This window comes from Narcine bancroftii, chromosome 3 (genome assembly GCF_036971445.1).
Source record: "Narcine bancroftii isolate sNarBan1 chromosome 3, sNarBan1.hap1, whole genome shotgun sequence".
Classification (NCBI taxonomy): Eukaryota; Metazoa; Chordata; class Chondrichthyes; order Torpediniformes; family Narcinidae; genus Narcine; species Narcine bancroftii.
Window position 1 is genome coordinate 250,086,794 of NC_091471.1, and position 12,904 is coordinate 250,099,697.

Below are 12,904 nucleotides of genomic sequence, written 5' to 3' on the forward strand. Positions count from 1 at the left end.
CATATTCTAGTCTCACCCAACCTCTGGAAAAAAGCCTTGCCCCATCTATAACCCTCAGAATTTATGCATCTATCAAATATCTGTTCTTTGATGCTCCAGCAAATAAAGTCCTAATCCTACAACTCATTTCCTCAACATACTAGTAAAAAAAATTCTGAACTCTTTCAATCTTATTGATATCTTTCCTGTGGATAGATGACCAAAACTGCACCCAATTTTCCAAATTTGGCTTCTTGTACACCTTTGAGATAACATACCAACTCCTGTACTCAATACTTTGTTTTATCAAGGATAAGGTGTTAAAAGCTCTCTTTAAAATCCTATATTCTTGTGATGTCACCTTCAACGAATTGCATATCTGTATTCCCAGGTCCCTCTGCTCTACCCCACTCTGCGGTGCCCTGCTATTTTCCATGCAAGTCCTACCCTGGTTTGTCCTCCCAAAGTCCAGCACCTTATCTGCATTAAACTCCATCTGCCATTCTGAAGGGTTTTTTTGTTGTAGGAGAAGCGAGGGAGGTAGTCCAGATCCTGCACCAAGCTTTGAAAGCCTCCCTTGCTGTTCACTACACCTATAATCTTAGTGTTATCTGCAAATGTGCTGATCCAATTTACCATATTATCCAGGACATCAGTGGTTTTCAGTAATAATTGGGTCTAGAGCAGTGGTTCTCAACCTTCCCTTCCCTTGCTTAAAATGGAATGTGAGTTTAGGGGTGCAGTTTGAAAACCACTGATGTAGATAAAGAAAACAACAATGTGCCAGCAATGATCGCTGAGGCACACCACAAGTCACAGGCCTCCAGTCAGAAAGGCAATCATCTACCACCACTTTGGCTTCTGCAAAGCCATTGTCTCATCCAGTTGACTCTCATCCTACCTTGACCAATCTCTCATGTGGGACCTTGTCAAGTTCCTTACATCCACTGCCTTTCCTTCATCAACTTTCCTGGTAACCTTTTCAAAAAAAACTATAGGTTGGTTAGATATGATTTGCCACACACAAAGCCTTGTTAATTATTACTAATCAGTCCCGGTCCATCCAAGAAATTATACGTACAATCTTGGGATACCTTCCAATAATTTGCCCACTACTGATGTCAGGCTTACTGGCCTATAATTATTTTTTGAGCATTTCTTAATGAACAGAACAACATTAGTTTTCATCTAATTCTCCAGCACCTCAACTGTGGCTAAGGACTTCTTAAATACCTCTGCTGCTGCAATTTCTGTACTAGCCTCCCTCAAGGTCCAAGGGAATATCTTGCCCTTCTCATTGCATTTCTCCAAGTTGAATTCTAATCTACCGTAGCTTTATCTACTTTCCTGTTGCAACAGTGGACAAGTACCACAAATTTGCATGCCACTGACATTCAAATTATTAATACAGATACTGTACATGATAAACTGTCACTAATCACAGGCTTCCAGCAAACACTGTCACTCTTCTACCACCAACTCAATTTTGTATCCAATCGGTTAGCTTTTCCTGGGTCCTGATCTAACATTCCAGATCACCCTACTATGTGAATCCTTGTTAAAGTACAAGTAGATGGCGTCTATGGAACCTCTTCATCCTTGCAAATCCTCCTTAGCTTATCAGATTTGTGAGACTATTTCCCACTTATAATTTTCCAAATGCAAATAGAACTATCTCTCAGAATCCCTGCCATAACTTTTCCACAACTGATGCAAGACTTGCCAACTCAAGTTCCCTAGATTATTTCTGCTGCTCTCTTTAAAAGTACCACGTTTGTTATCCCCATCTGCAGATATTTCAAAGTGAAGAAAAGATTTAAGGGTTATACCCAGTCCTCTTAAAAGTTCTAAAATAGTAACTTTTTTCTTTGGCTTGGCTTCGCGGACGAAGATTTATGGAGGGGGTAAAAAGTCCACGTCAGCTGCAGGCTCGTTTGTGGCTGACCAGTCCGATGCGGGACAGGCAGACACGATTGCAGCGGTTGCAAGGGAAAATTGGTTGGTTGGGGTTGGGTGTTGGGTTTTTCCTCCTTTGCCTTTTGTCAGTGAGGTGGGCTCTGCGGTCTTCTTCAAAGGAGGCTGCTGCCCGCCAAACTGTGAGGCGCCAAGATGCACGGTTTGAGGCGTTATCAGCCCACTGGCGGTGGTCAATGTGGCAGGCACCAAGAGATTTCTTTAGGCAGTCCTTGTACCTTTTCTTTGGTGCACCTCTGTCACGGTGGCCAGTGGAGAGCTCGCCATATAATACGATCTTGGGAAGGCGATGGTCCTCCATTCTGGAGACGTGACCCATCCAGCGCAGCTGGATCTTCAGCAGCGTGGACTCGATGCTGTCGACCTCTGCCATCTCGAGTACCTCGACGTTAGGGGTGTGAGCGCTCCAATGGATGTTGAGGATGGAGCGGAGACAACGCTGGTGGAAGCGTTCTAGGAGCCGTAGGTGGTGCCGGTAGAGGACCCATGATTCGGAGCCGAACAGGAGTGTGGGTATGACAACGGCTCTGTATACGCTTATCTTTGTGAGGTTTTTCAGTTGGTTGTTTTTCCAGACTCTTTTGTGTAGTCTTCCAAAGGCGCTATTTGCCTTGGCGAGTCTGTTGTCTATCTCATTGTCGATCCTTGCATCTGATGAAATGGTGCAGCCGAGATAGGTAAACTGGTTGACCGTTTTGAGTTTTGTGTGCCCGATGGAGATGTGGGGGGGCTGGTAGTCATGGTGGGGAGCTGGCTGATGGAGGACCTCAGTTTTCTTCAGGCTGACTTCCAGGCCAAACATTTTGGCAGTTTCCGCAAAGCAGGACGTCAAGCGCTGAAGAGCTGGCTCTGAATGGGCAACTAAAGCGGCATCATCTGCAAAGAGTAGTTCACGGACAAGTTTCTCTTGTGTCTTGGTGTGAGCTTGAAGGCGCCTCAGATTGAAGAGACTGCCATCCGTGCGGTACCGGATGTAAACAGCGTCTTCATTGTTGGGGTCTTTCATGGCTTGGTTCAGCATCATGCTGAAGAAGATTGAAAAGAGGGTTGGTGCGAGAACACAGCCTTGCTTCACGCCATTGTTAATGGAGAAGGGTTCAGAGAGCTCATTGCTGTATCTGACCCGACCTTGTTGGTTTTCGTGCAGTTGGATAATCATGTTGAGGAACTTTGGGGGACATCCGATGCGCTCTAGTATTTGCCAAAGCCCTTTCCTGCTCACGGTGTCGAAGGCTTTGGTGAGGTCAACAAAGGTGATGTAGAGTCCTTTGTTTTGTTCTCTGCACTTTTCTTGGAGCTGTCTGAGGGCAAAGACCATGTCAGTAGTTCCTCTGTTTGCGCGAAAGCCGCACTGTGATTCTGGGAGAATATTCTCAGCGACACTAGGTATTATTCTATTTAGTAGAATCCTAGCGAAGATTTTGCCTGCAATGGAGAGCAACGTGATTCCCCTGTAGTTTGAGCAGTCTGATTTCTCGCCTTTGTTTTTGTACAGGGTGATGATGGTGGCATCACGAAGATCCTGAGGCAGTTTACCTTGGTCCCAACAAAGCTTGAAAAACTCATGCAGTTTGGCATGCAGAGTTTTGCCGCCAGCCTTCCAGACTTCTGGGGGGATTCCATCCATACCTGCTGCTTTGCCACTTTTCAGTTGTTCGATTGCCTTATATGTCTCATCCAGGGTGGGAACCTCATCCAGCTCTAGCCTTAGGGGCTGTTGAGGGAGCTGGAGCAGGGCGGAATCTTGGACTGAGCGGTTGGTACTGAAAAGAGATTGGAAGTGTTCTGACCATCGGTTGAGGATGGAGATCTTGTCGCTGAGGAGGACTTTGCCGTCTGAGCTGCGCAGCGGGCTTTGGACTAGTTCTGCTAATAATGTACAGTATATACCTGTAGAGAAAATAATTTTAAAAAGTGTTATTCCACATTTTGACCCATCTCGGCCAAATAGTTTGTGTTTCAAGGTCATACTAACATCAGTAAAATAGTATTTGAATGTTCTACAGTAAAACTCCTGGTATCCGGCACCTAAAGGGGTTGTTAGATGCCAGATAAGCAAGATTTCCATTTGCTTGAGATTCACTCTTATAATGCCAAATTAATACACCAGGATTAAGAATAAATAATTTAAAAGAGAACACAGTGCAAAATGTAATTTTAACTTCCCTAATATTGATTGGGTCTTCCTGACTGCAAAGGGGATAAATGGGGCTGAATTTGTTAGGTGTTTTCAAGAAGGATTCTTGACACAGTATACGGACAGGCTGACAAGAGGAGAGGCTATACCTAATTTTGATGTTGGGGGATGTGATGATACCTGAAGGCCATCCAAAGTGCAATGTTATTTTGCATGGTAGTAAATTGCTCATGAATGGTTTCAGTATTCAGTTGTAAATGTAAACATGAAAAATAGAAGCAAGCGTTGGCCATTTGGCCCTTCAAACCTGTATTCATTATGTTCTGGCTGCTCACAAGATAAAGGAACTGAAGCAGGCCACTAGGCCCATCAAGTCTGATCCGTGACTCTGCACCTAGTTCCAATTTCCAGCCTTTTCCCCCATATCTCTTGATACTAATAGCGACTTATCCATTTCCTGTTTAAATACTCTCAGTGATCTGGCCTCCACTGCTTTGTGTGGATAACTTCTAATTTTAAGACTATGACCCCTTGTCCTCGATTCACCCATCAAGGGAAACATCTTATCCACATTCACTCTGTCAAAACCTTTCAATATTTGAAATGTCTCTGAGATCCCCCTCGTTCTCCTATACTCCCAACGGATACAACCCAAGAGCTGCCAAAACGCTCCTCATACACGAGCCCTTGCATTCCAGGAATCATCCTAGTAAATCTCCTCTGCACCCTCTCCAACAACATCACATCCTTTCTAAGATAGGGGGCCCAAAACTGCACACAGTACTCTAAATGGGATCTCACCAGTGCCCCATAGAGTTTAATTAGCACCTCTCATACACTATTCCTCTTGAAAGGAATGCCAACATAGCATTTGCCTTTTCACTACCAATCCCACCTGGGCGTTAAATTTTAGATTACATTGCACCAGGACGTCCAGGTCTCTTTGTATCTCTGAGGATTGAATTTTCTCCCCATCCAGATAGTTCTCTGCCTGTTTATTTCCACTGCCAAAATGTAGAGCCGAACACTTCTCAACATTGTACTTCATCTGCCATATTTTTGTTCAGTCTCCCAAACTGTCTGTATCCCTCTGTAATTTTAAAATTTCTTCAACACTTCCTGCTCCGTCACCTATCATCTGTCATCTACAAATATGGCCACTAAACCATTCATTCCACAATCCAAATCATTAATATATATTGTAAACAGCAGCGGCCCTAAGACCGACATCCTCCCCTCCCCCCCCCACCACCCCCCCCCCACACACTTGTTACAGGCAGCCATCCTGACCGGGATCCCTTAATTTCAACCCTTCGCTTTCTGCCTATCAGCCAATTTTCTATCCAGTCTAATAGGGTTCCTGTTATTCCATGGGCCCTCTTCTTTTATAGCAGCCTAACATGAGGCACCTTATTGAAAGCCTTTTGAAAATCCAAATATATTACATCACAACCTCCCCTTTGTCCATCTTACCTGAGATTTCTTCAAAAAACTCTGATAGGTTGGTCAGGCAGGATCTACCCTTTAAAAAACCATTTCCAGGTATTACATAACTTCATCCTTGAGGATTGACTCGAGCATCTTCCCAACCTTTCTTGTACAGCAGAACCACATTTTCAACCTTTCAATCCCCTGGAACCACGCCCAAGACAATTGATTTCTGGAAGATTGTCACCAATGGATCCACAATTTCCAAAGACGCCTCTTTCAAAACCCACGGGTGTACCTCATCCAGTCCAGGAGATTTACCTGTCTTTATTCCATTCAGTTTACCTAGCACAATTTCTCTTGTAATCTTAACTGTATCCGACTCAACTCTCTGAAGCCTCTGTCTATCAGGAATTTTATTAATATCCTCCACAGTGAATACTGATGTAAAATATTGATTTAATTCTTCTACTATTTCTTTATAATCCATTATAATTTCCCCAGCATTGTTTTCTATCGGTCCTATGTCAACACGTCTCTTTTATTCTTTATATATATATTTTTTAAGTATTTTTTAATGTTTGGCAATCTCCTTTCATAACTCATCTTTTCCTTCCTTTTGACTTTCTTGATTTCTTTCAGTGAGTTTTTAAAGGAGTCCCAGTCCTCTGATTTCCCACTAGTCTTAGCTTCCTTCTATGCCCTCCCCTTTTCTTTTATCTTTAGCCTTCACTTCTTTTGTTAGCCACATCCGTACCATCTTTCCTTTGACTCATTTCCTTTTCCTTGGAATATATCCATCCTATATGCCTTTTATTATTTGCAAAAATATCTTCCAATCCTGCTTTGTTCCTCTGACTCGTTTGCTTTTCCAGTCGGCGAACCAGTTCCTTTCTCATACCACCGTAATTTCCTTTATTTCACTGAAAAATTGATACACCTGATAACATTTTTACCTTTTCAAATTTGAAATTGATTTCAATCATGATATGGTCACTGCTTCCTTGAGGTTCTAAGACCTTTAACTCCCTAACAACCTCTGGTTCATTGCACTTGACCCAATCGAAAACTGCTTGATCTCCTGGTGGGCTTCTCAACAAACTGTTTAAAAAATTAAAAATTAAAAAATCCATCCCTTAGGTTTTCTACAAACTCACTCTCCTGTGATCCAGTAAATTCCTGTCCTTCCCAATCTCCTGCCATATTAAAATCTCCCATAATTATTTTGATATTATCTTTGTGACATTCCCTTTGTATTTCTGTCTGTGTATCATTGTCCACTTCCAGACTGCTGTTTGCGAGTCTGTATATAACTGCTAATAGATCTCCCTCACCTGCATCTCCTCCATTCCCCGCTCATCTGCCCTAGCCTCCCCCCCACCCATAGAAACAATAAACACAGAATCCCCCTCGTCCTCACCTACCACCCCACCAGCCTCTGGCACTTACTACAGGACCCCACACCAGTCACATCTTTCCTTCTCCCCTCTCAGCCTCCCATGGGGACCAGTCCCCCCGTGACTCCCTCCCCACCCATCGTTTCTTCCACCCCCGACACCTTCCACTGTGGTTGAAGGAGGTGTAATACCTGCACCTACACCTCCTCCCTCACCGCGGTCTGAGGTCCCAAACAGACCTTTTGGGTGAAGCAACACTTCACCTGTACCTCAAAGAACTCATTTACTGTATCCGGTGCACCTTCTGTGGCCTTCTCTACATTAGAGAGACCGGTCACAGATTAGGAGATCGCTTCACCCAGCACCTCCTCTCCATCCGCAACAAAAGTGACCTCCCCATAGCCAACCATTTCATTTCTGAAATACACTCTCAAGCTCACGTCTTTCACATTACCCCACCCTGACCACCTACAGATTGGAGGAACACCACCACATTTTTCGTCTGTGCAATCTCCAATCCAGAGAGTTCACTGCACTCAACTAATCAGTTTGCCCTTTTCTTTCCCCCCCCCCCCACCTTTAACTAGTTATTCCAGTTCCTATTTCCATCTCTCTCCACCTACCTAAACTCTTCCCTCTTCCCCCCCCCCTCCCCCAACCGATCAACTCCCACTCTCACCACACCCCCCTTTTTGTTCAAACATCTCTCATGTTCCCCCACAACTTGAAGGGCACACCTTGGCACTGTTTGACCTGCTGAGTTTCTCCAGCATTCACCTCTACTATTAATTTCTATCTCTATTGCAACTCCCTGACTTGCTGCATGTCCTCATGGGATTGGGGGCAAGGTATTGATGTGGATTGAGAACTGGCTGGCAGATAGAAGACAGAGTTGGGATAAATGGCTCGTTTTCTGAGTGGCAGGCGGTGACCAGTGGGGTGCCACAGCGATCTGTACTGGGACCCCAGCTGTTCACAATTTACATTAATGATCTGGATGAGGGGATTGGATGTAATATCTCCAAATTTGCAGACGACACTAAGCTCGGAGGCGTTGAAGAGTGTGTCAGGAAGCTCCAGTGTGATTTAAATAAATTGGGGGACTGGGCAGATACATGGCAAATGCACTACAATGTGGATAAATGTGAGGTTATCCACTTTGGTAATACAAATCGGAGGGCAGATTACTATTTGAATGGCAATAGATTAAGAGATGGGGAAGTGCTTAGAGACCTAGGGGTTCTTGTATACCAGTCACTGAAGGCGAGCATGCAGATACAGCAGGTGGTTAAAAAGGCAAATGGTATGTTGGCCTTGTATCATGAGGGTTTGAGTATAGGAATAAGGATACCTTACTGCAGCTGTTCAGGGCCTTGGTGAGACCACACCTGGAGTATTGTGTGCAGTTTTGGTCACCTTATCTGAGGAAGGATGTTCTTGCAATGGAGGGAGTGCAGAGGCGATTCACCAGGCTGATACCTGGAATGGCAGGAATGACTTATGAGGAAAGATTGCGGAATTTGGGATTGTACTCGCTGGAGTTTAGAAGATTGAGAGGGGATCTCATAGAGACCTATAAAATTCTGGCAGGACTGGAGAGAATGGATGCGGAAGGGATGTTTCCAATGGTGGGGGAGTCCAGAACCCGGGGCCATGCTTTGAGGATAATAGGCAAACCATTTAGCACCGAGATGAGGAGGAATTTCTTTACCCAGAGGGTGGTGAATCTGTGGAATTCATTGCCACAGAGGGCAGTAGAGACATATTTAAGAAGGAATTAGATATATTTCTTCAGTATTAGGGAATTAGGGGTTACGGAGAGAAGGCGGGGACGGGGTACTGAACTTTAAGATCAGCCATGATCTCATTGAATGGCGGAGCAGGCTCGAAGGGCCAAATGACCTACTCCTGCTCCTATCTTCTGTTTCTATTCTCTTGTTTTAACTATAATTTTTTTTTCATACTGAACCATATCAACCAAAATATGTACAAACGTTACTCATTAAATATACATAGTGGCATTTTCTCCCTTTTTTTCCCCCACCCCTCTCTCTCCAAAGCCATTAAACATTCAACATATACAATACAATAAACCCATTAAACAATGTCATTACAAAATAAAAATAAACAAGAAAAATGTGTCATCTACTTTTACACACTGGATCAAGTCATTTTGTCTCCATGTCATTTTAGGGGGTGGAGGTCCAAGGTGAGCCCTCTCTGTTATGTTCCATGTACGGTTCCCAAATTTGTTCAAATAATGTGACTTTTTTTTTAATTATATGTTATTTTTTCCAATGGAATACATTTATTCATTTCCATGTACCATTGCTGTATTCTCAGGCTCTCTTCCATTTTCCAAGCTGACATTATGCATTTTTTTGCTACTGCTAAGGCTATCATAATAAATATTTTTTGCACTTTATCCAATTTGAGGCCTAATTCCTTACCTCTTGTGTTACTTAGAAGAAAGATCTCTGGATTTTTTGGTATGTTGCTTTTTGTGATTTTATTTAATACCTGGTTTAGATCTTCCCAAAACATTTTCACTTTCTCACATGCCCAAATTGCATGTACTGTTGTTCCCGTTTCCTTCTTACAACGAAAGCATCTATCTGATAATGATCCCATTTTTTAAACTTTTGGGGCATGATATATATAACCTGTGTAACCAATTATACTGTATCATGAGTAATCTTGTGTTTATTATATTCTTCATAGTTCCAGAGCATAACTTTTCCCATATTTAATTTTTTATCTTTGTTTAAATCTTTTTTCCACTTTTGTTTAGGTTTATAGCTTACTTCATCCTTTTCCTTATCTTGCAGCTTAATGTACATGTTCATTATAAATCTTTTAATTTTCATTGTGTCTGTAATCACATATTCAAAGCTGGTTCCTTCTGGTAATCTGTCTGTTTCCCAATTAAATAAGCTTTCAGTTGATGATATGCAAACATTGTACCATGAGTTATTCCATATTTGTACTTCAACTGTTCAAATGTTAATAAATTATTTCCCAAAAAACCATTTTCTATTCTTTTGATTCATTTTCTCTCCCATTCTCTAAAGGAAAGGTTATCTATTGCAAAAGGGATTAACGGATTTTGCGTCAATACTAATTTTGGTATTTGGTAATTCGTTTTTTCCTTTCTAAATGGATCTTCCATATATTGAGTAAATGATGCAATACTGGTGAGCTTTTATATTGTACCAGCTTTTCATCCCACTTATAAAGTATATGTTCCAGTACCTTCTCCCCTATTTTATCTAGTTCTATCTTAGTCCAGTCTGGTTTTTCCCTTGTCTGGTAAAAATCTGATAAGTACCTTAATTGTGCGGCTCTAATAATTTTTAAAGTTTGGTAACTGCAAACCACCTTGGTTATACCTCTCTGTTAATTTATCTAATGCTATCCTTGGTTTCCCCCCCTTTCCCCAAGAATTTCTTTATTAATCTCTTTAGTTCATTAAAAAATTTCTTTGTTAAGGGAATTGGTAATGATTAAAATAAGTATTGTATCTTTGGGAAGACATTCATTTTAATGTAATTTACCCTCCCTATCAACGTTAGCGGTAATCTTTCCAATGTTCTAAGTCTTCCTGCAATTTCTTTATTAGTAGCTGATAATTTAATTTGTACAGGTGGCTTAAGTTATTAACTATCCTAATACCTAGGTATCAGATTGCTTGTGTTTGCCATTTAAATGGTGATTCTTTTTTAAATGCTGTTCTATTCTCTTTGATCCTATTTTGATTTCCCTCCCCCTGCAAAGCTAGTTTAAACCCTCCCAATGGCTCTTGAAAACTCTCCTGCCAGGATATTGGTCCCTTTCCAGTAGGTACAACCCTTTTTATAGTGGTCTGACCTTCCCCAGAAACGGTCCCAATGATCTAGGAGTCTGAAGCCCTACCCCTAATACCAATTCTTTAGTCACGCATTCATCTGCCATAACTTCCAATTTGTACTCTGTCTAGCACGTGGCACAGGCAGCACTCCGGAGATTATCCCCCTCTAGGTCCTGTATTTAACTTTCTACCTAACGCCCTATATTCCCTCTTGAAGACCTTGTCTCTATCTATGTAATTGGTCCCCACGTGGAACACGACATCCAGCTGCTCTCCCTCTTTCCAGAATGCTGCTGAGATGATTTGAGACATCCCTGACTCTGGCACCTGGGAGGCAACATACCACCTGGGAGTCTCTATGCATTCCAGCAAACTTCCTGTCTGCCCTACCAACGAATCCCCAATTACTAATACTCTCCTCTTCTCAGTCCTTCCCTTCTGAGCCAAAGAGTCAATCTCTGTGCCAGAGACATAACCACCTCGTATCGTCCCTTGTAGATTGTCCCCACTAGCAGTATCCGAAACAGCATACACATTGGCAGTGGGAATCCACTGCATGACTGATCTCTTCCTTTTACCTCCCTTGACAGTCACCCATCTATCTGCATCCTGCCTATTTGGGGTGACTACCTCTGACTCCTGAATAGCCCGCAGTTCATCCAGCTCCATTTGCCAAACTTGGAGCTGAATGCACTTCCTGCAGGTGTCTGGGACAGGTATACCGTCCCAGATCTCCCACATCCCGCAGCTGGAACAACCCACAGCCCTAGCTTGTAGAATAATACCCTTGACTGGACTTGCCTTTTCCCCTTATCTTGGTTGCAGCATTTGCTTTCCTCAGCCTCTGCTCACCAAAGCCTCAAAGCCCCTCTTTCACTGTGCCACTCACTCACTGGGCCACTCCTTTACCATACCCTCCTTTTATTGGCCCTTGACCAATTAACCCCATCACTCACACCTCGCCCCTCCTCCTCTGAATGCTGCCGACTCCTCCTACACCTGTTTCAGTACATTTCTACTTTATTTACACTCTTGACGGGTTTTTGTGTTTTAAAATGTATTCAGTAACTTTGTTTGCTATGGTTCTGACTATGTATTCCATCAGTTCACTACTTATGTCCTAAAATCACTGAAGCTATGAACCCTTTGATTTTTTTTCATTCTCATAACCAATTCGTCAAGGCAAGCCAGAATTTTAATTCACCATTAGATCCCTCAATTTGTAATTCTTATAGCAAATGGTTGGAGTTGATCTGGGTGAGCAGTAAGGATGCTCATAGATTTAAAGAGTAAATAAAGATTTTTGTGTGTGAACTGGAGGTGATCACTTGTACCAGAAGCAATGTTCAGAATAGGAAGTGCTGGGGGAAAACCTGGAAAGAAGAAAATAATGAACTGAAAAGGTGAGGTCAGGTGGGGGTGAGGGGGTGGGAGACGGTGATGGGGGAGGAATATCTGATCGAATGTTGTCTTTGGTTATCCAGGTAATGCAATTACTTTTGCTGTTGTGAATTAGAAAAGAAAACCATGGAACTGTGAGAACACAATGCTGGAGAAACTCAGCAGATCAGTGTACTTTATATAGCAATGGTAAAGATCGATAACCGACATTTCAGGCTTGAGCCCGAAACATTGGTTATGTATCTTTACCTTTGCTATATAAAGTACTGTTTGACCTGCTATGATTCTCCAGCATTTAGTGTTTACTTCAACCACAGTGTCTGCAAACTTTTGTTTTACTGTGGAACTGTGAGAAGCAGATCACAGCACTTGCTGAAAATCTTAAACAAGAGAATGCTGGAAATGCCCAGCAAATTGGACAATGTCAGTAGAGAGAGAAATGCGTTGATGTTAAAGTTAATGACCTTCCATTGGACCTGATCAATTTTGGCCCAAACACAAAAGGCTGGTTACCTGAAATTGTTGAATTTTAATCTTGAGGTTCACCTGGATATTGCCTGAATTGGAAGACTTTAGTCATAGGGGAACTTAGATTAGGTTGGTAAAGGAAGTCAAGGAATGATTTGATAGAAGTACGGTACAACTTCAATTATCCGATCGGATTCTCCAAAATCATTTATCCGAAATTTTTCGGAGCGGAGCCTCAATGGGGAGGTGTCGGTAATTGGCGGGTGGCCAACA

At 42.6% G+C, this 12,904-nt stretch overlaps 1 protein-coding gene across 8 annotated transcripts in view; it reads left to right on the forward strand.

Annotated features, from left to right (window-relative positions):
- ilf3b (interleukin enhancer binding factor 3b) overlaps nucleotides 1–12,904 on the forward strand; it is a 70,111-nt gene that overhangs the window by 50,113 nt on the left and 7,094 nt on the right. The gene's annotated exons all lie outside the window — the stretch shown is intronic.